The sequence below is a fragment of the Python bivittatus genome, unplaced genomic scaffold, assembly GCF_059951505.1.
Source record: "Python bivittatus isolate LINGU-HERP-01145 unplaced genomic scaffold, Pbiv_v1 ctg000980_np1212, whole genome shotgun sequence".
In the NCBI taxonomy this organism is placed as follows: Eukaryota; Metazoa; Chordata; class Lepidosauria; order Squamata; family Pythonidae; genus Python; species Python bivittatus.
Window position 1 is genome coordinate 64,622,386 of NW_028277125.1, and position 27,767 is coordinate 64,650,152.

The following is a 27,767-nucleotide window of genomic DNA, read 5'->3' on the forward strand; positions in this document are numbered from 1 at the left end:
ATTCTGTATCTGGTGGAAAAGCTAAAGTGCTGCAGATGCCACTATATGCACTTTAATAGCTTTTAAAGTGGTATTACTTAATAAGTAGGACTCCTTACAAATGCATTAAAGCACATCAAAATAGCTTGCCCCATTTCGTAAAACAGGAGAGGCTCATGTATTTCGCAACAGACAAATGGACATTTGTACTGAGTAACTAAAATTTCAGTTCTCAGGACATTTAGTTTAGCAAGAAGGCATTCTGCTTTAATATCTGAAGATACTCCTTCTGGACTATTTTATTCTCTTTTTTTTTCTTAAAATCAAGTCGCATTTTGGGGAATATTTTTGTGCACTTCTTATGGAAAGGGTCCCATAAGGATGCACAAAATACTTTAGGAAATGTGTTTCTTAACTAATATCACAACCCACTGAATAATGGTTTAATTTTGAGTAGGGCAAAAAAAAAAATCCCTATTTCTTGTAAATAATGTATAGTAGCTGGCTGCAATCTCTTATCCCATCTACGGAATGCAGGGGTGGACCTCACTTCCAGACCCACAGCATTTGAGCCAATTTAGAGTTTGTGGATTTTTTCCCCCCCAAAAATAAGGGTGGGAATGAGAGCAAGAAACCTCCCACATTGCTCACATTTCTGCCTTGCCTTTTCCTACCTCTCTCAAGCAATAGTAAAAATCACACTGCTGAATTTTGATGCTGTCACTGAATATCACATTATTTCAGGCTATTTTGCTGGTTTGGGTTAGGTTCCTACTCCTAATCCCACCTTAAGCGCTGATAAAAGGGTTGAAAATTAGCTCCTCCCCATTTTTCAATGCTCTTGCATCACTCCTATGGTATACTAGCTGGTGGGGGGAGTTATTGTGGTCCTCACCCAACAAAGAGTTTCCTAGCCTTGATTTAACATAAGAAATGGTTGGAGTTTGAATCTTTCATGCTCATACAGGCTTTAAATTTTACAGGAGAAATGCTCCTATGCAAAAGAGTTTATTCATTTGGGAGCAGGCAGAGGTGCATAGTAACATCCACGTTGATGATAGTAATGTCATTTTTTAACTATCCAGTTTGATGAAAAAAGATGGTTTTCATACTTTTCCTCAAAGGAGGAAAATGTTGCCATATGTCAAAGATTCAGGCAGTTACTTTAGTGACAAGATTGCCCTATTCATGCAAATGTCCCCTCCTTCACTGTACAAGAATTTCTGTAGTGGTCTGTAGTGTCCTTGACCTCCAACCCTTCAATGATATTCTAAGGAATATTTGTGATAGATTCCCATGGGGCTTTTTCAGATCAGAAAATGGGGTCAACCAGAGAAGAATGTGTAATACTGTAAAAAAAGATGAACTCCCAATTCTATTCTGAAATCTGTCTTCCAATTTGCAATTTTTTTTCTTCTTTCTGTAAAAGAGTTGTCTTTAGAATTATGCTTTTGAGTCTTCTGTGGCTGTTGTTATGTATCTTTCGCTCATTCTGCAGCCTCCCTGGCTTCCTTCTAGAAAAGAAACAACTGCATTGCAGCCTCCTTAGCTATCTTCCATTACCATACCAAAATGAACTCAACTGAAAAGTCTGTGAAAAATAAACTCTTATGCAAGTTGAGAATGATGAAGAAAGATGGAAGAAAATTGCCAGGGAATTGGAAGATAGATTCCAGCATATTATTTATTAGTAGAGCAAGCAGATGCAGTGTTGGACCACTTTGGAGCATTATGCTGTTAAAGGATCTCTGAATGCCATCCTTTGCTTTGTCCAGGGAAGAGGACCATGTTATTATACAAGTTCACTTTATAGATTGTGACAGGGAATATGCAGGTACAGCGTTAAGGAAAATCTTGAACATTCACATATTTGTGGTGTCTGAGATACATACTTGCCCAGGAAAAGTAGCTTGAAGAAATTGTACTTCCTTATTTGAGTGTGGCACTAACGTACATAGCTCACACTGAGGACTTATGCACACTGTCTGTTGTCCTGTTGCCAGAACAGACCAGTAACTTTTTTTTTTTTTGTGGGAAGGAATGGATGACATCAGCCATTGTTCATCTTTCTCCTATATGCAACCTCTGGATGTGTTCTACTGTAGTTTTAAACTTTGGTTTTCTTCTTATATCATCTTGTCTGATTGGCTAGCATGCTTTACCTCCTTAAGGTTTATTCCCAGAAATTTATTAGGTACTTTTCAGAGAAAGGAACACCCCCTCCCCTTATTTTCAAAGTGGTTAAAGCAAGTGTCCTCTAGGTTTCAAACTGGGGACATTCTCCATGGAAGGCCAATGTTCCAGCTACAGTGCCACTGAAATAACATTATAACATAGGTAGCAAGGTTACCCAAAGCGTTCCTCGAAGAAACACTTTGGAAATGCAGTAAGTACATTTAATAATAAGGCTGGGATGTGATTGGCCGTTGTTTTCCCAGAATAGAAAGGTGGGAGGGCACAGAAGCAGTGGAATTGTCCAATAGGAAGATATCATCCCCTGCAGTACAGATTGAATGCTTTCCAAGATTTTGCCAAAGTGATTCAATCCAAACAGTTTTTTCTTCCTCTGGCTTCAACTGCCACAAACACAGGACAAGAACAGCTTAAAAGTGCAATGCAGTAGAGATATGCCCAGAAAAGCACTAGCCCCCAGCTATGTACACCCGTTTAATGTATATGTCAACAATGACATTCAGATAACTGCAAAATCCATGATTAAACATTATTTGTTGCGGGGTAGACAATACAAATGTGATAACATTGCAGGCCTTCAGCAACTGGGGAAAAAAAAAAATAAAGCATTTCAACTGATCATCTTCATTGCTATCAGAACACCATTCCAATTGGGAAGATTAAATCTGGCCTCCAGATATTTGTAATAAAAAGGAGTTGTTGCATTTGTGCTTTCATATTGTCCTTAATGTTATGCTTCTTCAGTGAAAAGACAATGATATTAATTCAGAAACTACTGAAATGAGAGATTTTATTTCTGAATTACTACTGGTTTGGAGAAAGGCTGCCCATAGCTGTTTTATGTTGCATGCAAGCAAACTGAATAGTAGTTTTGTGAAGATAGATTTTGTGCTAGAGGACTATTTCTATTATTCTAAGGATTGAACATATTTTATTTGCAATGTTTGCTTTTTAATAGAAATCAGTCATGTTTTATCTAGTGATGAAGTCAAAGCAGAAGTAATTCCATTAATATTTCAAAACAGACATTCTTTGTTTCTTACATTCGTTAAGTACAAACTAGGAGATGAAATAAAACAGTAGAAATTTGGGGATGAAGTGAATTGGGGTATTTCTGGTACATGAATGCGCTGAATCAAGATCTGGATCTCAACATGGAGGACAGTTTTAATTTCACCAGACTGAAAGGAAGGAATGCTTTCTGTTCCAATGTGGGGCTACTTTGAAGTTCCAATTCCAGACTGTTTCTTCAGATATTTGAGGAGTTACGAAGGACAACAATGTGGCAAAGGAAATAAAACCATTTCCTGCATGTCCAATCCAATTATGTCCAATGGACATAAACCTATCATAGCATCTGAATATCTTTTCCAAGGTCTTCATTGCTGTTGTATCAAATACTAGCCTGTTGTGTGTTGTTTTGATTACTGTATTATTGATAGTAGGTACAAAAATCACAAGCTATCTATCACTTCAATATCTTAATTGTCAATTCTATGGCTGTTTACTGTACCTATTGTCATTAATTTTGTCTTTTTTAAATTTAATTTTAGTCCCACTTTCTTCACTGTGTTCCATGATTGTCATTACTAGAGTTTACAGTTCATTTGCATTTTCTGCTATCAGAGTAATGTCATCAGCATAGCACAAGTTATTAGTGTTTCTTCCTTCAGTTTTCAAACCACAGTTCTTCCAATCCATCTTCCCCCAATATATATTCAGCATATAGATTGAATAAATGAGGGGAAGTGTACAGCCTTATCTCACTCCTTTTTCATTATAACAGGTAAATTAAAGCAGTAATAACTGACATATAGTATATAAAATTGGGAATGACTAAAAGGAATTACATGAAAAAGTATGAAAAACCTTATCAATAAGTCTATGTGGTCCAAAGCAACATGGGAAATATAATGCATATTTTTTGCTGACTTAGCCTGACTTAGTCTTAAAAAACAAAAACTGAATTCTTCAACCCAAACGAAGGAGGAGGAGAAAAGACCCAGAAAACTTCATGCCATTAAACTTTTATACTGGGCAAGGTATAAAAATTGATTGTCAAGCAGCATGACTACCAGGACTTAGAAAAGAATGCTACCCTTACTAGAAGCCAGGATGGGTTTGTCAAGAAAAACTCATGACAGACTAACTTTCTTATGGCAGAGTAAGTGGTTTGCTGGAACAAGGGGAAACTGTGGACGTAGGATATTGATACTGATCTCTTATTATCTCCTTGAGACAAGACACGGCATAGCGTTTTGGTGGATCTGGAACTAATTGAACAACCGTGCCCAAGCTTGTAAGTAGTTCTGGATCAAACTGAAAAGAAATATGATCTCCAGGGTTATAAATAACCTAGAACATGGAATCAAAAGGATGTTTATCAGATTTGCACATAACACTAAACTAGAGTGATTGCCTAGCACCTTAGAAGACAAAATCATGATTCAAAAATGACTTTAGCAGGCATGAACATCAGACTAAATCAATTAGGGTGATGTTCAGCATGACAGGTGTAAGGTCCTGCACCTAAGTAAGAAGAAAGCAGAAGTACAGGACTGGGAGACCTGCCTTGGCAAATGTACATTTAAGAAGAATCTAGACCACTAACTGGACATTCAAAGGTCAGACAAAGCAGTCCCAAATTGTTCTTGCAAGTCATGTTGAGAAGATTTCCTGTTACTACCACTAAGTAAAATATAAGAAATTAAACAAAATGCATGATCTGTGGTTCCCAAATCTTTGAGAATTCCAGAGAAGAAATATAGATATAAAATTATGCATTTTAATGCATAATTATGCATTAATTATGATCCCCATTGTCAGATTATATGTTGCAGCTGCTGCAGTGCCCCATTCCAGGTCATCTTCCCTCCTGTACTGTCTCAGCTGGTCTGTTCACAGCAATAGGTTGATTTGACCTGCAATTACCATGGCCCCTCCTTGTCATCTCTGCCTTTGTCTTAGGACAAACCTCTTCTTGTCCCAACTTGTTTCTGAATCCAGTCAGTTATCTGCTTTTATTTCTCTTCTTCTTTCCTCTTCTCATTCTCCATCCTGTTCCAGTCCCTCCAATTCCATTCATTACCTGCTGTGGTTTTCACAGATTGCTTGCTGATATTTTTTTTCTTACCTTCTTTGTCCTGTAGGATTCTGACTTTTGTTGTTTTCATTGTATTCCCCCCCTTTTTAAATTTCACTCATTGCTCTATTATCTGTTTTCTTTCAGTTGGCCACCAATTGCCAGTTGGCTACCAATTTATCCATTCCTCATCTTCCACCTCCTGTAACCACTGTGTTTTTTTCCCCATTACAATCCCTGTTTCTTTGTTTCTTCTTTCCTGTACTCAAGAAATAAAAGTGGTTTTAGGCATCCAGGGCAGCAGTGGTAGACCTCAATGAACTAAAAATCTACCGTTGCAGAAAACCTGAAAAAATAAAGTCTTTATGCATCTCAGGGCAGCACCTAAGCCTTAAGAGGGCAGGTATGCAGGTTTCATGGGTTATCCAGCTGTACCACATTCCTCATTGGGAGTAATCATACACCGTTGTATTAATGCATCTCTTTTTCTTTAAAGATACAGAAATCCCAATATGCCTTCATTGTTGTTGTTGTTGTTGTTTAGTCGTTAAGTCGTGTCCGACTCTTCGTGACCCCATGAACCATATTGCGCCAGGCCTTCCTGTCCTTCACTGCCTCCCTGAGTTTGCTCAGTTTCATGCTCATTGCTCTCATGCAAACTTCATTTGGTTTCATTATTTGTAATTTCTTCAAATTTGAAAAGCCATTGAAGAGAAAAGAAGGAATGAAAATTTGAACTTCCATAATATGATTAGCCCAAATTTATCATTCAGGCTTGGATGATTGCATACCGCCACGCTCAATCTATTATGTATCTGAAAATTATAAAAAATCTCCCTCCTGATAAATCCAAAACTATCACATTAAAAAAAAAAAAAACTATGTCTTCACACATGCCATGTCTTCTTCCACCCATGCTTCCAGGTCTTTGCTTCATTTCTCTTGCTTTCTAAAAATGTGGAACATTACATAACACTTCTATTGCTCGGTGCTCACTGTTTCATCAAGTTGGATATCGTCCTTCTGTCAGTACCTGAATATACCTTCCTTTTAGAGGCATGATTAGGGTACGTCTTGTTCAATAATATGGTATATTCCTCAGAACCTCCAATTTCATGACAGCAATACCTATTGAACAGCTGACATTTTTCAAACAAGGCCTGACAGCTAGTAGTAAAACAACCATTCCGATTGCCTATGAATACAAAATCTAGCTTCACTCAGAGCATTAATTTGATGTTTTCCATTGTTGCTGATTCATCTATTTTGTATAGTTATGCTGATCACTATGCCGAATAAGACATTACATTGAACAGGAACAGAAAATTGAAGCTCTGCAATGGAAAGACATTGATGGCGGCCTATATTAGCAAATCAATACATAGGAGAGGCAGTGTTAATAAAAAGAGACAGCACAGAGATTCCTAAGAAAGGCCACGTTTTCTCTTCTATTGTTCCCTGATGTCTTCTGACAATTAAAGAATAATTTAAGTAGCAAATAACTTTTAACTATCTTAAAGGGTAGATCCCCCCCCCCCCAATATCTCTTTAAAAAGTTAATGGGGCTAAGATGAAAAATGGAGATTATTTTTTTTTTTTCTAACATCACAATGGTCCTTCTGAATTCAGTAGGATTTGGGAGCTATAGACTAAATCTATTTTGCTTTTATCATGGAAAAGCACACCACTTTATATGCATTTATTGAAGTGCACAGTTAGAAATTATTTATCCCTTTAATTTTTTTTCCCATGATGAATATAGTTGCTACATCAGGATTATCTTAATGCTATCCCAAGCCTCATGAAATTTGAATAGCAGTTAACTGGTTTTGTTTAACCAGCCCAGTGTAATTTAGAAAGCGTGTTTGCTATTCTAATTCATAATATGTATAACATACTTAGATAAATGAACACCCCGCTTCCCACCAGTTAATCCTAATGACTTTCTCACACAAAGGCATTGATTCTTTAAGCAACGACATTGTTCCGATATTTTATCAGAACAGGTCCCAGTTTTGTTCCATACTATTACAATGTCATTGCACTCTCTGGAAAAACAAAATTAGTGGTTGCAGTCTGCTTTAGATACAGTTTGTAGTAAGGATGGACAAATCACTTTGTTCTTCAACTGTTGATTCATATTTGTTTGAACATTAATTCATCCTGCAAATTAAATCCTCGTGAACACACATTTTGCTTTTATTTTCATATGCACTTTCCCCCAGTCTACTAATTTTCTTCTATAATTTACCCTAAAGTATGCATTTTTCTGCACAATAATTCCTAATGTTCTTCAAACACAGTTTTTGAGCCAAGAGCGGAACCAACTCATTCAATGCAATCTGAAGAATATCTGTGTCCAAACTGAAACATTAACCTGGGAAAATAAAATAAATGTACTTAAAATTAAGTAATGCATATATATTTATACTTTTGTTGAATTATTTAGTACAATAGAATAAGTAAATATTTTCAGCCAAAATTCTAAAGCTTGGACAGAGTACTACCCTAGTTAATGTAGATAGTATTGAATAATGTTGGTCTGATAATCTGGCTCAGTTTAAAAAATGGTTATATGCTTAAAGGAAACTTCAAGACAAAACCTTTTTAGTTTGCAATTATGAGGCATCTTGCTTCCAGGTACTCATGTCTTCTTATCCTCATTTATATTTGAAATATTAAGATAACTAGGAGAACATAAATTTCTTCCTGTAAGAACCATTTTTGAATAAAGCGACATAATTCATTTTATCTAAGTTCATGATCTTTTCACTGGAAAATATGTCCAGAACAAGACCAAATTGAAAATAAAAGAAGTTGAATTCTGGGAAAATGTTTTTTCATCTGTTGTGGTCATGTGCCTTTGATCTTTTTATTGCCTTTTTTATCCTATTCTCATACTGAATATTGTAACTTTTAAATGACTTCTTTTGAAATTGCTTATTAATTGCAAAATGTGTAAATGTTAATGTTTGGCGATCCCTTCATTAATCATGTATAATACTTGGCTTAGTATTCAGCCTGAATTAATCTTAAAAAAAAAGACTATCATAAAAGCTCTGTAGATTATCATGCAGATAATTAACCCTGCACTTTTCAGTAACTTACTAAAATGAAACACTTGCTGAATCACAAAATTTGAGACCAACTTAATGAAGATATCACCTACCAGATTGAATACGGGCCACCTCCATATATTGCAATTGTTTGGGTGCTTATCACAGGGGTTCAGTGGGGCCATCTGCCTGTTCTTTGCATCTCTTGCAAACATTCTTTGCAGTTATCTTTTCCTCCTACTGTATGTAGTATATGATATATTCCTCTCATCTGCATTTTTTTAATGAATTCCTTCTCTTATGTGCATTTCCCCCTGTATCCACAGCCTCTTTCATTTCATCATTCTACCAAGCATACTTTTTCAAACTTTCCATTAACTCCACCAGCTTCTATGGCACTCTGTAACACAATGCTTTTCACTCTCTTCCAAGCAGCTTCCTCTTTTCTATTATCTGCTTTCTATTCATTATTTTGGGAGACTAACACTTGTGAAAGACTAACACAGACTAACACAGACTAACACTGTGAAAGGACTCACACTTTCGCTTCGTGTGCATTTGATGCTATAGAAAATGGTCCATCCCTTTTTACTTTCTTTTGCTACGTGTATATATAAATTGACCTAGGCTTAAAGCATACATCTGAAACAATCAGTCCTTTTCTAAATGGACAGCTTTTCAAAACTTCAAAAACAAAACAAAAAACCACACCCTTCTCTAAACTAGTCACTATTCTTATTCATTCTTATCCAAACGGCCCAATTGTTTTTTTGGTACTTACCATTTAATTCCCAATTATCCATTAATGTCCCCTAACAAAATATTTTCCTGCTGGATTAGATTCAGTCAAAAAGTTGCATAATTTTTCCTCAAACCATCCCTATAAAAATACAATAATATTAATTTCTTACCCATCCCATCCAAGCTGAAGTAATCTTTCAATAATACATCTGTTCATTAACATTTTGATAACCAAAGTAAGGCTTCATTTGCCTTTTGTTGTTAGTTTATTGGGTGGAAAAAGCCCCCACCTGCACACACACACCCATGCAAATCACACCTTCATTTCCCCCAAGTAGACAGTATGCCAGAAGTTTTGAAAAATTCAGTGGAAATGCAATGCAGAAGTAAGTAAAAAACCAACAACATTGAATTAAAACATCCTAAGGGAGCCATTTTATGCTCCTTCATAAGTTATTCAGCATAGACTCGGAATGCACTTTTCACCCCTTTCACCTGCTTTTTACTCAAAAAATGTTTTGGCAGAAATATCAGATATTTTATGCGTATGGGAGAAGTACAAACAATTTTAATAGCTTATCTTGAAATTCCTAGAGGAGCCCCATATTAAGAGCATTGCAACATATAAATAATTGATGCTTTAACAACAATCTCTACCTACAGGGTAAGCCTGAAAGATCTCCACTGTCAAGGGAATCATTTACCTGGAGAAACATACCTGATTCAATATTAGACTGCTGATCATTTCTGAAAGAGGGGAGGGGAGAGAGAGAATTAGAATCAGGAGCTGGACCTGGTGTACAGCAGTCTCCTGCTATCAATTTGAAGTTCATATACAGAGATATTTGGCTTTCCTGACCTTGCACATTAGCTCCATAGCTTTGAAGACAGATTCAATTAACAAAAGTGACAGGGGGTGACCTTTTGGAGACTGCTGTTCTATCCTTGCTTCAATAGCAAATTCTGATGGAATGGGAGGAAAGAGAATTCTTTCTTCAATCAATATGGAAGCCATGAATAAGAATTCCCCAGTTGCAGCTGGAGAAGACAAGGCAAATATCTCCATCAGAAATTATGCTTGTAGTGGGAACAAAACTGGGGTCCAAAGAGTGAATCATTTGTGCCTTTCAAACATGGGAGAAAGATTTTGGCAACCTTTGGAAAGCAGGGAGTTGGTAGCATGATTTTGTCTGTGGAAATGAGTGACTTATTGCTGAAGATAAAATATCTGTTCAGTGTTGAATTATTTCCCTCACTTAAGTTCAAAAGCGCTGTAGTCAACAAGTCCAGTGACATTTCTGTTTGCTGAAAAATGATAAAGTCTTCGGAAATAGAAAGTCTGAGTGCAAGTATTTAACTCAGCTTTAGTGCGAAACTATATCAAACTGTACTATCTGATTGAACTGTTCACTCTCAGACAGCTCTAAGCCTGTAGCACTTCAGACTGAGATCATATGCTACAAAATCACTACAGATCACTCTTCACAAACTTGGTGTCCGATAGATATATTGAACTTCTTTTCTCAGGAACTCCAGCCATGGTGGTCAATACCCATGTTGCTTTTTGTTGTGTGTCTTGCAAGTAAAGTGCAGAGAACTTTGAAGTATATGTGGAAGAAGAAGAAGAAGAAAATTAAAATAATCTAGTTGAAAGAGCTATGGCCAATCAGATTTCTCTCAGTCTGGTTTTCCTAATAATTTGAAAAAAATAAGTCCATTCAAACATCTTTTTTAAAGTAAATGAAAATAGCTGGGAAATAGAGGGATTGTAAGGGAAAAGCAAAGGATAGATCAGAGCTGAACTATGCTCTGTCCATGCATTATTCAGCTATGGAATATCCACCACCTCTAAATATGCCATATAAGGAATATATGAGTTTGGAAAGACTATAGTTTCCTTACAATGTTTCGGCACTGCTAACCAGGCATGAGGAACATAGCTAGCAGTGAGGGAGGAAAAAAAATCTCTGAAGCTTCCCCACTGGCATTGTATTTTTTTTTTTTTCCTTTCTCAACTTCCATCCTTTTTTATTTGGGCATTTAATGTTCTTTCAGACAGACCAAAGTACGAGTATTTTTTGGTGATTTTATTACAGTGGTGCCAGCTTTTCTTCTTGCCATTGTGTGATACAATAATCCAGTTGTTGCTTTTTATGACTTCTTGGACCATGCACCAATAGCTTTTTATACTGTGTCTGCACTTGCCCTTCTGTTCATGGAGTTGAGTTAATAGGGTTAGATAGACAAAAACAAAACAAAACAAATAAAAACCACTCATAAATAACCTTATAACATAATCTCAAACTTTCTCATGGAGGTAGTCAAAGGACACAGTAGCCAAAAATTGGAATTATTAGGATAAAATTGAAACAAAGAGCTGGTTAAATAACTAGCACAGAGACTGGAAAAATAGCCTGACCCAAATAAGTTGAGAGAAAGTTTTACTTGGCTACGTACACAATAGAAATTCATGTAAATTAATAGGATAGGTATTGTTATAAGATGATGGCCATAAATAAATAAAATTGTCAATGCATGCAGTTGGGAGAGGACAGCTTAACCCTGCAGCTGGCTAACCTCCTCCCCCAGCAAAACTACTGGGTTTCTGGAAACCAAAGCCAGTCCATGATGACTATACACCTGTGGTCACCAAACGTTGACCTTCATGATTGCTACCAACATGTCCAGTTCATTTGTGGAGCCAAACACTTCCTGCTTCACAGCACCTCGCATTTTACGTGGCAAAAAGCCTTGAGACAGATAAATGCTAGTGAGTCATTCCCTTCCTACAGCAGATAATATGGGCTAGAAGGAAGTCATCTGGGATGTGCTTTTCTTAAAGGGATTTGCTTGCTTGGAGCGAGATTCTGCAAAAACTTCATGGGATTCCCTTTAAATCAGGAAAGGACACATTATAAGACAAATACGTGTGCATGCACACAAAACCACTCTCTCACACACACACACACACAACAGAACTGAACTATGATTGATAAAATTAATAGCCCAGAGAAAATAAAACAACAATAATAAAACAATCTAAAACATGGCTTAGAGTTCTATGGAAATCCTCATTCATGCTTCCTCATAATTTTTCTCCTGTATGCACAAAAGGAAGCTAGTGAAAAGTACTGCAGTTTCCTATTAGATCCCAAGTGAGAGCATGGTGCTTTATCCAAAGTCGAGTTAAACAAACAAAGCAAAAAACGGAGGATATGAAAGCACAGCATGATCCTGATTTGTTTCAGTGACAGAAAAATATAAACTACAATTCCTTAAGGTACACAGATTGATATTTGGTTGAACACTGCAATGGAAAAGAGAAGAGGAAGGGAAACAGCATGAAGTCGTGCATTGATGGAATTGATTCAAATAACCTAAACTATGGCTCGGGTTGGGTTGGACAATGAGCAGCCCTGCAAATGTTGGTGAATGCTAACTTCCATCATTCATATATTTTTATGTTAGCTGCTGGGAGCTGGGCAGTCTCCAAATCTAATAATACATGCATAAAATAAATGAAATATACAAGGTACTCAATAGAGAAGCATCATAGCAGCTACAATTAAACAACATTTGGTAGAGTACACATTGCCTACTCCTGCAAATTCCAAATTGTGGATTGTTCACTGTAAGGTCTGGACTGATCACCTCCTAAAAATCCATCACTGCTACATACTAAGACCATGAGCTGAAACCCTTCATGTTGGCCGCTTTAAATTGAAATAACTAGGGAAATTGAAATGCTAATCCTTATGCAATTCAAATAGCATTATCTACAAATGAAAGAGAAATATTAATAGACTGGGGAAATCCCAAGATTTGGTGTTTAATATTTTTTTAAGGAAAAAAAAAAAGCATAAAAGTGTGTGGGGAGGAGACAAAAACTGTTGGATGAGAACTGATCTTACTAAAATAACACAGATGGCTGATTGGAATTCTAAGCAGGATCACTGCATGCTGCAACTTGCAACCCACTTACTAGATCCTAAAATTTATTCTCAGTGCTAAGCTTAACTATTGATCATCAAGATAGTTTTTAAGACCAACCTTATGATGGAAATTTTGCTGATATGATTTCTAGCATAGATCTATTTTGCTGTTGTTGTTTTGACAGAAACTCCAGGCTTTTCTGCATAACTTATTGAAGTGTAGATTAAAAGTGACATGTTGATTTGCTGCAGACTTTGAAGTTTTCTTTTTATACTTTCTGCCTCCAGCATTATACAGTCCACTGAGCAAATAGCTTGTATATGAATCTGCTCCCCCCGTTCTTCCCCCCTTTTCTAATCTTGGAACTTTGTGATTTTCATTCTAATGCTATGCATGGTGAATTCGTCCAACAAAATGGGGGAAAAAAAGTGATGGAACTAATGCCAACAAGACTTGCTCATGCTCCAGAGGCAAAGCATTTAATCGCTTTAAAATGGTCATTGACTTTGTATGTATTGTATGATTTGGGTATCTTCCCTTCATATACTATGACATTATTGATAAACTGAGCTAAAATATAAGCTTTAACTACACAAGATTCATTTATGAATGAAAAGATGGAGCATCCCTTTCCATGCTTTTCACATTGAGCTGTTTTGTAACTTTATAGAACTAGAATATGTGGAAGAGAAGAGGACTGTAGCTCAGTGGTAGAGCACCTATTTTGCTTGCAGCAGATTCCAGGTTATGTAGACGCATCCTTCCTTCAGACTATCACTGATCACCCAAAAGCTTTACCCATGATTGGCTCATGTGATAACACTGAATGAGCAAGGTTTGTAAATCCCACACTCTTCAAGTAGACAGAAACCATAAGTATCAAGCATCTCACAACAGTGGGTATCAAGTGTCCAGTTCAGACATTTTATCTCTAATTTTTGCTAACATAATATGTAAATAGATAATAATTGGAAGGAACCCAATTCATTATTTGATTAGGTGTTTTCCCCACATGTAGTATCTTTACTATAATAATCAGACCATATATAACTAGCATATTGCATTAGCTAAACAGTGATATTAAGCATTTCCAACTGATAGTCCAATAACCATGGCCCTCAATGGTACTTTAAAATATTTTAATGGCATTCCTCATTATTATTTTGATCTTGATGCTTCACTAACCATCACCTCAGATCCTGGTAAATTATCTAATTTAGATTCAATGCATATCCAAGAATCCCTCCCTTGATTAAAATGAGAGTTATCTTTGAAGCACTCAGAAACGTCAAAGTTTTCTTAATATTTGCTCTGTATTGCTGCCATTTGCTTTTCAGTCATTTATTTCAACCAGGACAAGTTTTTTTTTTTTTAATTAACAAATAAAAAGGTAGCAAAATGAAAAAAAAAAAACAAATCAAAAGGTAGCAAGATGAAAAGGGGACTTAAAAAAAAAAGCATTCAAGTTTTCTGCCTATATAAGCACCTTAAAGTCAGCTGCTTATATTTGCTATCCCATAATTACTTTCCTGTATTCATAAAATCAACAAAATATTTCAGAGTAAATTTCAGCATGCTCTCTGGATTCCAGTATAAAGCCCATATAGTGACAAGGCTCAAATACTTTACAAGCCAGTAATGTCAGTGACAAACTGAAGCCCTAAAGAGGACTGCACATGGATGGTAATGTTTGGATACCATAGACTTTCTAAGCATGCATGGGGATCCTAAGACTATCATACACTAACTGAGGTGTGCGATCATCATAGATTTGCCCGCAGTCTTGGTGGCCTATATGTAAGATTTCTCCAGCTGATATCAGAAATTGACATCATACCAGTCCCTTAGGTCTACAATGACATATTTAATAGTCCCACGTAAATTTGTATATATATTGAAAAAATGATACTGAACTTAATCTATTTGTTTATAAAATATACACATGCACAGTAAAACTTACAAGCTTTCTAATTAATGTACCTAAATGGATTCAGGTTTTTTCAGTAGATGTGCATCAAAAAAAACTTCCATTGGATGAGACAAGTCCAATCATTAAATATATACGAGGCTTAAGTTTTCTTTGCCAAAAATGCAAGGTTTTAATGTTCTAATGCTTTAGCACTAAATTATTTTTCCCAAAGGGAAAGAAATTGCACATCTGCAAATTCTATAAATTCATTACTTCCAACCCAGTGACATTATTCAGTAGGTATTATCTGAGCTGGTTTAGGACCACGGAAACTGCTTCCAAGAGCTAGAATATTTCTCATGACAACCCTACATCTGCCCTCCGTACTCATTACAACTGTGAAGACAATATAATTCATAACTGATGTCAGAGTATAACATCTTTTTAATATTATAGTCAGCCTAGTTGAATATAATACTGCTGTAGTTTTATTTTTCTAGAAATACAAGAATATCTACAAGCCTGGTAGTAACATAACACTAATTTTATTTAGCTGTTTCTTTTTATAGTTCAGTACAATTCTGAAAACAAAACGATGCCTTGAATATGATTTCCTTCTGCATTTGCTTATTCCCTATTGTAAAAGCGAATGGATTTTCATGTATAAAACCATACCTATCCTTTCCCTAATTTCCCACAGAAAAATAGCAATACTGTCTTCCTTTCCAACACATATCACAGCAACTGGAAAGTGTATTACTTAACATATCAGCTAAATCCATGAGATTAGCCTCCATTAAAAATGGACATTCAAAGACAACAGGTCAGCTATTCTTTTAATAACAGAACAGAAATTTCAGCTGGTGTAGTGTGGAAGACTTTAAGCAATTTTAACATTAATAAGTGTTTTAGCATGGAGCTCCTGAGCACAGTTGGAGTAGTAGTAAATATTTAGCTAACAAGTAGGCTTCAAGAAGGTGTTTCTTCATTGTTTTAGACTGTCAGAGTTAGATGTAAGAGGTAGAGGTTAGAAAGACTGGTAGAACAAGATCGAGAGGAAGTTAGCTCTACTGTTAGAGCTAGTGGAAAGTTTTGCTATTGCACAGCACAAGTCTGACCCACTTACATTTGGGTTTTCTTTGTAACCAATCACATTCTTACACATGTGTACCTTTCTGTTCCTTAATTATAAATACAGCTTATTGCTTTTGTTTCAGGATCTTACCCATGGGATGTTACTGAACATGTCCATGTATGCTTGACCTGGCTTTGCAAACCCATATTAAAGTGTTTGGAGACTGAATTGCTCTTTGTCCTGCTTGAACAGACAAAACAAGCTTCATCTTGAGAAGGGAGAGAAAACTTCTCAAACAAGTTGAGAAGTTCTCTCTGACATATTGTTCTCCAACAGTAGCTGGTTCATGTGAACTGTTCCTCCTAACATCCTACAAAACTATTAAAAGTGCAGATATTCTTTTTTTCACCTGGCCATCATATCCTTGATGATTGCAATTGGAGTATTTAAACTTTTCCCCTGTATAAGGGGTTTATGCACTGCTGGTACAATGGCTAAGACAAGGGTAAGGACCTCACAGCTAGCTCAAGTTTCCTCCTGATTACATCATTAAGATTTGTCATCAGGATTTCTCCCAAATTTGGTGACAAAGGGTCATTTTAGTATATTTTAAGATTGGTGGGGATTTTAAAACACTTTTGGGGGGTTATTGAAGACTTCTTAGATTATATATTTTTTCTTCCAGCCTCTCCTACTTGATTGCAACCCTGGACCACTACCCATGTTGTCTGGCTCAGTGTTATTAAATGGAAATGTCAGGCCTAGCCCAAGGAACTCCAGGAGACCACACAGATTCAGTTCAGCAATGTTTATTAGCTACAACCTCTATCAAGAATCTTCCCAGACTGAAACCAGTTCCCAGGGTCAGCCAGTCAACGCAGAGTGAATTCCTCAGGGAGGTGCCAGCCTCATCCTCTTATCTCTTCCCCGCCCTTCAGGAGGCGAAAGAGGATGCTTCCCTCCCTGGGTCTGACCTTCATAATTCCATTCCATCACATCAAACATCCTATGGCAAATCTTATACAGTGGTTCTGATCTTGCTGTAAATATCCCAGTGTTCCACCAAGCATTCTGGAAGTGCTCGGACTGTGCAGTAGCTCTATACATGTATCATATCTGGGCTGCAAAAATCAGGACAACTACTAGTCAGCAACAAAAAGCTAAAGAAAACTCTAACACTTTGCAGCCATGTTGCAGTTGTCTGGATTGTTTCAGCCTAGAGACAGGATGCTCAATTTTACATTTAAAACATTGAGTGTGGAATGCTTCCAACAGGGCTAGAACAGTTGGAGACATTCCATTAATGTCAGAGCAACCTGTTTTAAGCTCAAAATAGTGGCTACAAATCCAGTACAGATTCTTCTTGTCCTTCATCACAAGGATGAGCTTTTGGCCATTAAAAGATGCCCATCTCTACTCTCATGGTTACTTAAGGGCCAACTGAACATAGTATCAGCTGAGTCTTCTTTTTTATCTAATCACTACTGGGAGTCCACTGCGCATAGATTGCAGAGCATTTTCCCTATCTGCATTGTTGCTGAATTACTCTCACACAAATAAATGGAAGTGGAGGAAAAATTAGATCACCGTGCCACAATGGAAGATCTTTATTTTTCAACTTATACAAAAGGGAATGGAGTGGCTCATATGTCTACGATCTATCCATAATGTTCCAAATATGGATCAGGGCACTGAATGCTTATAGTAGGTTTAAAGAGAAACAAACAAAACTGTGACAACAAAAAATCAGCACATTGGTGTATAGCATGCAAAATATGAATATTAAGACAGCTAAAAAACAATGGTATGGGTTTTTGACATTTTGATGGGGGAGACACATGAAAATTGTAGTTAATATTAAAATGGGGTTGCATGTTTATGTGTATGCCTTAGATCAGTGTTGTGCAAACTTGGCCACTTTAAGATGAGTGGACTTCAACTTCCAGAATTCTGGGAGTTGAAGTCCACTCATCTTAAAGTGGCCAAGTTTGCACAACACTGACTTAGAGTCATTGTTGACTCCTGGAGTCTGCCCTGCTTTTGCAGTTTTCTTGGTAAGATTTCAGATGTGGGTTCCCCTTGCTTTCTTCCTAGAGAGGGTGACTTGCCCAAGTTAATTTTTCCCAGTCCCTGAAAAAAATGTAGGATTCTGGGTCTGTCGATGTGTAATATTACTCTACCAATTTGCACCATCATCTCTTCCTCCCAATCAGATAGAAACCCGATTGAAAAAGCTGACTACTAAGTAAATAAAAACATGAAAATAAAGCTACAAAAATGCAGCTGTGTTTGGTAGAGTTTATTCCTATTCAAGACTTCATAGGATCACATTTTATATGATGTTTCTCAGAAGTTATTTCTGGGTCAGTTGTTGATCAACATCTCTCGTAATGAGGTTGAAGTTTTCAAGTGGAGTGGAAAACACTGATTCTGCAAACTTTTTAAAGCAAATATGAAATACTGAAAATGAACTCAAGAAATGACTGAGCTAAGGTAAAGAAGCTCAAAAATGCATACAAGAAGAACAAACTTAAATAGCTAGTTTGAGAAGAAAATAAAATGCACAAGAAAATGACTACTGGGCATAAAGTATCATGAAGGGCAGGACTGAAATAACAAAAAGTTGTTGTCAAGTTGATCCATTGAAGGTTATTGCAATGATAGAATGACATCTTAGAATTCTTATTGCTATAGATGTGAAGGGTCGGCTAAATCTAGACTCTAAGAACAGCAAAAACACATCAATTCATTTTAAAGCCCGTATTTTCTGACCAGAGAAACTGATAACTTCACTACTGCAACTAAAGAGGGGAATGGACATATTCAAAATAAGCAGCTGACATGCTGAACCTTTTTTTCTTAACTGCTATTTCATCTGTTTTGTGATGAGTGAATATAGATAACGCAAACAATAATAGTTTTTGGAAACCACACAGGCTGAGGGTTTATTTTCAAGGTTGCTCATTTACTTCCAAAGATGAAAAAAATATTGTTTTCTTGTTTTTCATGCAGTGTCTCTGTGTGTGTGTCATTTGGGGGGGGGGGGGGTTAGGCTTAGAACAAACTTGAAATACACCAAACTTCTGACACCACAGTAATTTGTACAACTATGATGTGTGACTGCCAGGGGCACTTCATAGACTCTCATTGGCAGCATTTCCATGTCTCTCACCATTTCATATCCCTGAAGGATCTGATTGGTCACTTCCCCACTGAAGGCATAAGTAGGCAGTCAGATCCCAAACTCCAGAAGCAGCACTCTACTGTTTGGGGACTGATATATACTGTATTTTTCTGTCAATAAGACAGAAGCCCCCATGTACAAGACGACCCCCACTTTTCCAACCCAAAATTAAGAAATCAATATTTTAAAGATAGTGCAGAACACATTTTTATTTAGTAATTAGTTAACATTTACCGGATACACTCGGTGGGAGGAGGTCCAAACCGTCTCTCTGCAGCTCTATTTCCAGGCTCTTTTGCTTAACTGATTACATTCAAGCACGAGTGAAACTGCAGATAGCTTGTCTCTGCAAACAGCCTTCCTCTAATTGGTTTGTTCAGCATCAGCTGACGTCAGTTACATCAGGTTCGTGATTGGAGGAAGTCTGTTTGGGAGACAAGCTATTTCACTCGTGATTGGAGGCTAGCAATAGGAAGAAGCCTCTCTGCAGAAACAAAGTTTGGCAGTTTTGCAACTGTGATTCTTGGCTGACTTCCTTGAATAAAACGCCCTTCAGTTTTTAGGGTAAGGATTTTAGAAAAAAGTATCGTCTTATAGTCGGAAAAATACGGTACTTACTTACTATCACATTTATATAACTGCCCCTCTCATAGAACATGACTCTGGGTGGCATACAATAAAAAATACATCATAAACGCTAACAATTTTTTTAAAAAATCTACAAAGAAGAGCACCAATTGGGATTACTAGTAACAGAGTAACAGAGTTCCCTCCTGCTTAATCTTTAGGGATCCACTGGTGGGCATTGCCTTCTTTCAAACTCAGGTGCCTCCCCTCTCCCATGACCACACAGGCATGTGCATTTAATCCTTATATTTGTGATGGAATGTATCTACAAAGGGGAGGGTGATGTGGTGGATTGCAGCAGAGAGCAAGGCTATCAGGAAGGAGGGGGTGCATTCCAGGAAGAGCAAGGAGCTAAAAGACAACACAGTCCAGAGATGGAGCGGGGGAAATGTAAGAGGTCCAAGATAGCCACTCCCTAGAATCTCCCAGGGTATATCCACTAGTTGCAGTAATATAGATTTAGTCTGGCAAGATTCTGTCTGTATGGTGTAAGCAAATAAAGGAACTGAACTCAACTGGACTGTTTCCCTCTTGTTCTTGGGCTGGGCCTGACAATATTGCCTTTTAATTTTTCCTAGTGGTACCTCTATCATGGTAAGGATAGGACTAATCAGATTTGTTCTGTTGCAGAAAGAATCCCATTCCTTGCAAAATATTTGCTTTTTTTTTTTTTTTGGCAATATAGGATATCAATGACTGGATCAGCTGCATCCATACTGCCTTTGTTTTTGACCTCTTCCCCCACCCACCCCCTTTGGATTCATAATGCACCGTATGTACATATTGCAGACCACAGCATCATCCCGTATGCAAAAAATCTCATGCATCATAAAGAAAAAATATTGTGTTTTAATTATACTACATATGGCTGATTATTGTGGAACATTTTTGAAGATTATGCCCAATCATGGTATTATCCTGTCTGTTTTGATTTTGTGTGTGTGTTTCTGTGTGTTCTAATGGACCAGCATGGCTGCAAATATTTTATAAATAGAATATTTACCTTTAAATCTGTACTTTCTGGGCCTTTTTCAAGAATTATCTCCCCAAAGTCAATGTCTCCAGTAAATTCACTCTCAATTGATAAAACAGCAAGGTAGCTTGATCATCCCTGACTGGTAGAACACCTAGAGTTTTTGATGAATGCCAACTTGCTGAAATTTCTGCTGCAGATAGCGGCAATGCACAATGATCTTTGAAAAGTATACATTTAGAAGCTTTTTCTAGTACTTCAGAGTTTAATGTCACACAGTTTGAAACTAAAAATATAAACAAAATATTTTGTTACTTTGAAACTGTGCTCTAATTCATATATAACTTTGTCCTGAGTTACTTTAATTAATATCTAAATAAAGGTTCTGGATAACTCAGAGATGGTAGACCATGATTCCTTCCTGCTGCTTTTGCTTCACTTCTTTGGCAATCGTGGCAATATTCCCACGCACAAGAACATTTTTATAGAATTTTAGGCCATTCATCTCCAAACTATTTTATTTTAACAATAATATCTGCAATGATTTCTGCTTCTGCTTCACGATTCCTTTCTCTTGTAAAATCCCATTTATGTAATCAATTCTTGAAAGAAACTTGAACAAGAAGCTAACCAACAAAAGGCATGAAAATGAGCTAAGTGCCATTCCAGTGTTTCTAGAGATGTCAGCTTCAATTGTCTTCCGGAATACCTGGAACATTGTCAGTAGATGGCTAGCATCAATGCATGCACTCCAGCATGTGTCTGACTGAGAGTAGTGTAAGCTTATTTTAATCCTTCCGCTCATAGGTCTAGCACCAAAAACAAAAAACAAAAAAACACACCAATAAATTCCAGCAGAGACTAAAAATCTCAGTGTTTCAGGGCATGTTGCTGTAGCATTCACATCTACAAGATATCACTAGCACAATGAGAAATCAGAGCAAATATATTTCTGGAAATATACAATGCAGGCTGAATACCTTTTATTTTTCTGACATATTGGAACCATTACCAAACCTTGATCTCTGCAATCATCAAGAAGAAAGTTATGACTCTTGAAGCTAGTAATTAGCATTTCAGCTATCCAGTTTAACTTCAAAGCTGATAAATGCTGTACATTTTTTTCTTTCATGATAAATGTATGCATACCTTTGTTGAAAATTACAAATCGACACATGTTGTTCTTGATGGAAGTAGGATGAATTGATAGAATAATAAAGGTTTTTTTCTCTTTCTCTCTCCTAGGATGGCCTTCTGCATACTCTTATCACAGTTCAATAAATTCATCCTGACTCTCCCCTGAGAGACAATGAACTTTTACTTGCCTTCTGTTTGTTTCTATTTCACTTTGGCCAAATCATCATGAATGATGCTGTTAAAATGAGCTATTAATGCAAAAGTTCCAAGGAAATTGTCATTGTGTAGGTCACCAATCAGATTATCACCTAGGAATGATAAAATTCTTGCATCAAGAAATAAGGTAATTTCTAACAAATATTTTCAACATTTCTTTCCAGCTTGTTGCTTCTATTAACATTTGTTTTTGAGCACAGCAGTGACTAAGGAATTAAGCTGTTGAGGCAGGAATGAATGGTTCCCAGGCTAGAGAGAACAGCTGGGTCAGCATAGATCAGGTGCCTCCCAAGGACATCAAGAGAATGGCCAAGTATTCATTAAAAGGGCAGAAGGAAGAATTTAAACCCTGTAGCACAGATCTATAGAAAAGCTTTCACTTCTGTGTACTGCAGTGGGCAAATCAGTGCATATACACCTTCATTCTCCTGAAATAGGCAGAATAAGCTGAGTCTGAGAGCCTTCTGCTGAATAAAACAATTCCTGAGTAAGGGGTTAAATGTCTGGAGAGCCTGCTAAGGAGCTTGATACTGTCTACTCTATGTCTACCTGATAGTGGCTACTGTAATTTTTCGCTCTGGTGGTAGCAAGTTTCATATCCTGTATTCTTTTTATGCTTAGGAAGTCTCTAATATAGTATATGCCAGTGTTTCTCAACCTTGACAACTTTAAGATGTGTGGACTTCAACTCTCAGAATTCCCCAGTCAGCATGCTAGTAAAATCAAATGTGTATTGCACACTGGCTGGGGAATTCTGGGAGTTGAAGTCCACACATTTTAAAGTTGTCAAGGTTGAGAAACACTGGCTTATGCCATTTATTTACATTTAATCCATAGTATTCCTTTCTGCCAGCAAAGGGCTTTGTTTTTGTCTTCCCTCAGAAAACAACTGACATAGGAAACAACCCAGAACTTGACTGACAGTCAAGTAACTGTTCTCCCTTGGAAGTCTTACATTTGAGAATTCAGAAATTATGCCTACCAACATCTTATGGAATGCAACTTGTTCAAACATCAGAATACTGGACCTAAATTATGTAGGATCCTGTCCTACATAACTTTTGTAGACAGAATCTGCAATCAATTTAGTTTATGACCTTGTGTCTTTGAAAAGCAGGAATCCAATAATATGTGGTTATCCTACCCTATCCTCCCCCCTCCTCACTCCTAATGTTCTTTTTCGTGTGCTGAGGTAGTAATGTTGATAATACTACATATCTCTTGAAAACACTGTAAAAATGGTACATGACAGAAACCAAATATATTTGTTCCAATTTTGATTTTTGTCTCTTCCTTAGAACTTGATGTTTCTAGTTACAGTAGTCTGGCTTTCACCCATTTTCTATCACATCCTCCAACAGCTCATAAAAAGGATAACTATCTCTCCTTGAGTGTTCCTTGCTTATAACTCTATATCCCTTATCCTGTTTTAGAACAGGTGGGTCTTTAGTAACATGGACAGCCTGCAGGGATTGAGAATAATTTCCATTGCAAACAATTAACATTAACATATTTAAGAAGATGCAAGCAGCAAAGATAATAGAATTGTTCCCGTTCAATGTATGAGTAATATGTTGCTAGTAATATGAATAATATGTTTCTACAGTGCCTGAAAAAGGCTGTTATTCAAACCAGCAACTAAATAAACTAGGAAATCCTCAAATCCCAACATAATTTTCTATGCAACTGAGGGTTTAAGAGCATTTCAGTACTGAAAATATCAACCAACTCGAATGCAAGATAAACATTTATAACACTAAAAATAATTTTACTTTTATCCTAAGATACATAGATATAGACAGATTTCTTGGCTGATCTGTTTTCTACTTAAAAGTTAGACTGGGATTTATATATTTCATTTCACTTTCTGTGATAATAGAACATCCATTCCACATTGTTATTTCCATTTTATTCATATTTGCCATTATGTTCCCAATTTTAGAGTCTTGTACTTTGATCCAGAGTTTAATAAATGATGGAATTTACATTGTGGGCATTAAACCCTTCAGAAGCAGTACACACAGGCAACGATTTATTATTATAAGTATGTGAGTCATAAAATGCACACGTATTATTCACTATAGAAGAAATGTTTTCATTCCCTTGTTCTTTATAATGCTCTACATTTAATTCTTTTTTTAAAAGGTTGTGCACTTCTGCATGTTTAGAGATCTTTCTTAGGTAATCAAGCTTGCAATATATTCACAGATCAGAAAGTCATTCTGGAGAAAATTATTCTTCAGTTAATGGAGAAAATTAACATGCCTAGCTCTTCATAGCTAAAGACTAAATAATTTCATTGGGTGTGTATGTGGGACAGGGTGGGTGGTGGAAATGTGTATCATGGGACAGAAATCCCCTGTGAAGATAACTTCCTTTGCAATAATGGATAATATTTAGACTAGAGGTTGGGGAATTATGCCTTCCAGGTATTTCTGAACTAGAATTTCCAAGAACTCCAGCCGCTATCTATGTGTTGTGCAATTAAGGAATTTTCATCATGTCTTCTGACTGCTAGTTGGTGCTCGTAGATGTGCTCTGCTAGTCTTCTGCCTGTTTGTCCTATGTAGTGTTTGTTACAGTCCTTACACTGTATGTTGTAGATGACTCCTGTTTTTTCTTCTTGGGCAACTGGGTCTTTTGGTTTACTTAGGATATTTTGGAGTGATTTTGTTGGTTTGTGTGCTACAGAGATGCCATATGGTTGTAATAATCTGTTGGTGGTTTCCGAGATGTTTCTGATGTATGGCAGTGTGATCCTTTTCGTGGCTTGTGTGGGTTGTGTTGTAGTAGGTTGAGTGGTCAGGCACTTTTTGATAAAGTTACGTGGGTATCCATGGACAGACTCAACCATAGTTTTAACTGGGAAACTGTCAGCATTTTAGACCTAGCCAAATCCAAATATGCAAGAGAATTCTTGGAAGCCTGGTATTCAGACAAGGCAGCAATTAACAGACACATAGAGATTAACAGCATCTACATACTATTCAAAAGAGACAAAAGATCAGAAGATTGCCTCACCAGCATTCAATCACCAGCAGTCATCTCCAGCAATCATCACCCAGATAAGCAAAGGTCACCACCAGGCACACAATCAAGCAATCAACAGAGGCTAATCAATGAACTACCAGATGAGCAAAACAGAACCCCCACCCCCACCAGCACTGGCAAAGCAGGCCACAGCAGATAAATAGAGAGCAAGCCTCATCCCATTTTAGCACTGAAGATGTTACCTAGCCCGGTAATGAAACATTTGCAAGAAAAGAACCAAGCTCAGAGAACCCCAAGGACTCCACAGTTCAACCCTGAGCTACACATATTCACCTCCATTGCTAGGTCAATCTTTATTATGGTATTTGACCAACATGTGCACATATACATACAACACGTAAAATGTACATTAAAGATTGCAATTAAAATAAGTTATATGAATTAAAGAGGAAGAAAGGAAAGGGAGGGGAAAGAGTTTTAAAGATATCAATGCAGTTTTGTTGGACAATATTTGCTGCCTCACTCTTGTAGCAGCAAGGCAAAATTTGGCAACATTATGGGTGATCATGCTTTTATGGTCTCCTAAAAGATAGGACACATACCATTGGTCCTTTCTCTCTGGGAATTCCTTTATGAGTGGCTGGATTGATACCTCATGGAGGTTCAGGTAGAACTTGCAGTACAACATGCTGAACATTCTCTATGGCATGGGAGTCACAGAGGCAAAGTTGTTTGTGGAAGGGAATTTTTTGATATTTACCATCAGTAACTGCTGAGTGCATTAAATCTAGTCAGAGTAAACGCAATGTCTATTGTTTATTAGAGATTGACAGTAATCAGCCAGCTTGGGGGTAAAAGACAGTTTCCAAGACCTATGTAGAAGTCATGCAGAGGAGCTTAATGTATATGAATTAGCAGTTTGCTTGGTTGCTTGTTTGTTTACAGTTGTCAGTATGTGTATGAATTTACATCTGGAGATGAAGTGATTAAAGTGTAAATGGAAAACATGGATAAAGGCCTATGTAGCCTGCCAGGTGTGTCCCCTGAAATCTCCCTGGATTCTCCTGTCCATCCCCTTTTGCATCATCATTGCTCCCCTTCCTGCCTTCCTGCCTTCCTCTTCTTCAGCTGCTGCCACTCCATATCCCCCTTTGTTGTCAGGTATGCTTGATGGCTTCATAAACCATCTTACAGGTCCACGTGTAGCTTCGCCATAGCTGGACACAGTTTGTGGTTCATAGGATCTTCACACTAAAGCTGCATCTTAAATTGTGGTACAATTGTATCCAGAAACAAAACAACATTTATAAATTTAACCCTTGAATATATATTCTACTATCTCAAGTTCCTAATAAAGCAATTTGTTCCGATTTTGTGCCATTTGAGTGGAAACATATTGCAATATACAATAGCAGTTAAGGGCTTTTCAGTATGCAAGATGCTTTTAACCATTAAATTGTAACATGGCTGAGGACCTGATTGTTTCATTACAAGATGAAATATCTTCTCTGAAAAATTCTTTCCTTGTGGCAGGTTTTCAAGATGAGAATAGAGGTCCACCAGAAAACCATGTGGATCAAAGGAAGAACATTTGCTCCATATTTTGCTCAAGAAAATCTGTGTGGTGTAGTGGTTAAGATATCGAACTGGCACAGGGAATACCCAGGTTCAAGCCTACCATCAGCCACAGAAGATCAGTCACTTTGGACCAGTGACTCGCTCTTTAAAAAAAACACATTTTTTTTTGTGCATCTTCATACATGTTACTTAGCCATTTAACTATCTGGAAACATAGTTCTCATCAGTTTATTGAAATTGTCATTCACTGCAAATAGGAAATTCTGCAGCAGTGGAGAAAACAAACATGAAAATGTTAGTCTGCCCTTCCCGTGATCTCTATAGTGATGTTGTGTGGATTGGACCAAGAGCTCCTCCACATTCAGTCAACTCATTTGACTTTCTGCATTGTACCATGCTCGACAGTATCTATATTTTCCACACATTATGAATCCCATTATAGAATAGTGAGAAGTCATGGCAACATGTTTTGCAGCAAAACATACAAATTGCCTCTTCTGGAAAGCTTTCTGGATTTTCCCTGCTCTCTGAAAAGGAGGAGAACTTTAAGGTAGTTTTGCAATTTAACTTCCAATAATGCTATGTAGCCTGACGTAATTCAACCAAAAATATGCATTTATATATACCCCTACCAAACTGTTCTTGAGTCAAAATAGGTTCTCCTTCCTCAGAGCACAAATGTAGTCCATGGGAATTGCTTTGCAAATACTTCTTGTTGGGCAAAAAGTCTGCAGAAAACTTGAAATGACTGCAAGGTTCAGCTTCTGTAGAGCTTCCTTCTTTGTCCAGGCCATTCAGCTTCAGTATTTATCCTCCATTTCCATGAGATGCACATAGAACAAAGATTTGGCCTCAGTAGTAGTTGCTTCAAATTTGTAGTGTTAGTGTTGAGCATTTCCAAATTACAGCATTCAGTTATTTGTACATGGATCCCCCCGACCCCTCCAGCACAGAGGATCCCCCCACCCCTGCCCTCCAGTACAGAGAACATTATAATACCAGTCTTTTATAGAGATTCCTTTTCTGTAAAATCTACATACAACAAATGGTATATGATTAGAGCAAAGGATACTAGAACCCCTGTTATCCAAAG

General features: G+C 37.1%; 1 protein-coding gene across 12 annotated transcripts in view; it reads right to left on the reverse strand.

Annotated features, from left to right (window-relative positions):
• The window catches only part of LOC112540558 (uncharacterized), a 139,461-nt gene that overhangs the window by 87,583 nt on the left and 24,111 nt on the right, over positions 1–27,767 (reverse strand). The window contains exon 3 of one of the 12 annotated variants that reach the window (XR_015794309.1): positions 18,383–18,405. The exons of the other annotated variants lie outside the window; for them this stretch is intronic. The gene's annotated coding sequence lies outside the window, so the exon portion shown is untranslated. Of the gene's footprint in view, positions 1–18,382; positions 18,406–27,767 lie in introns of those variants that run through there. 12 annotated transcript variants of the gene reach the window in all.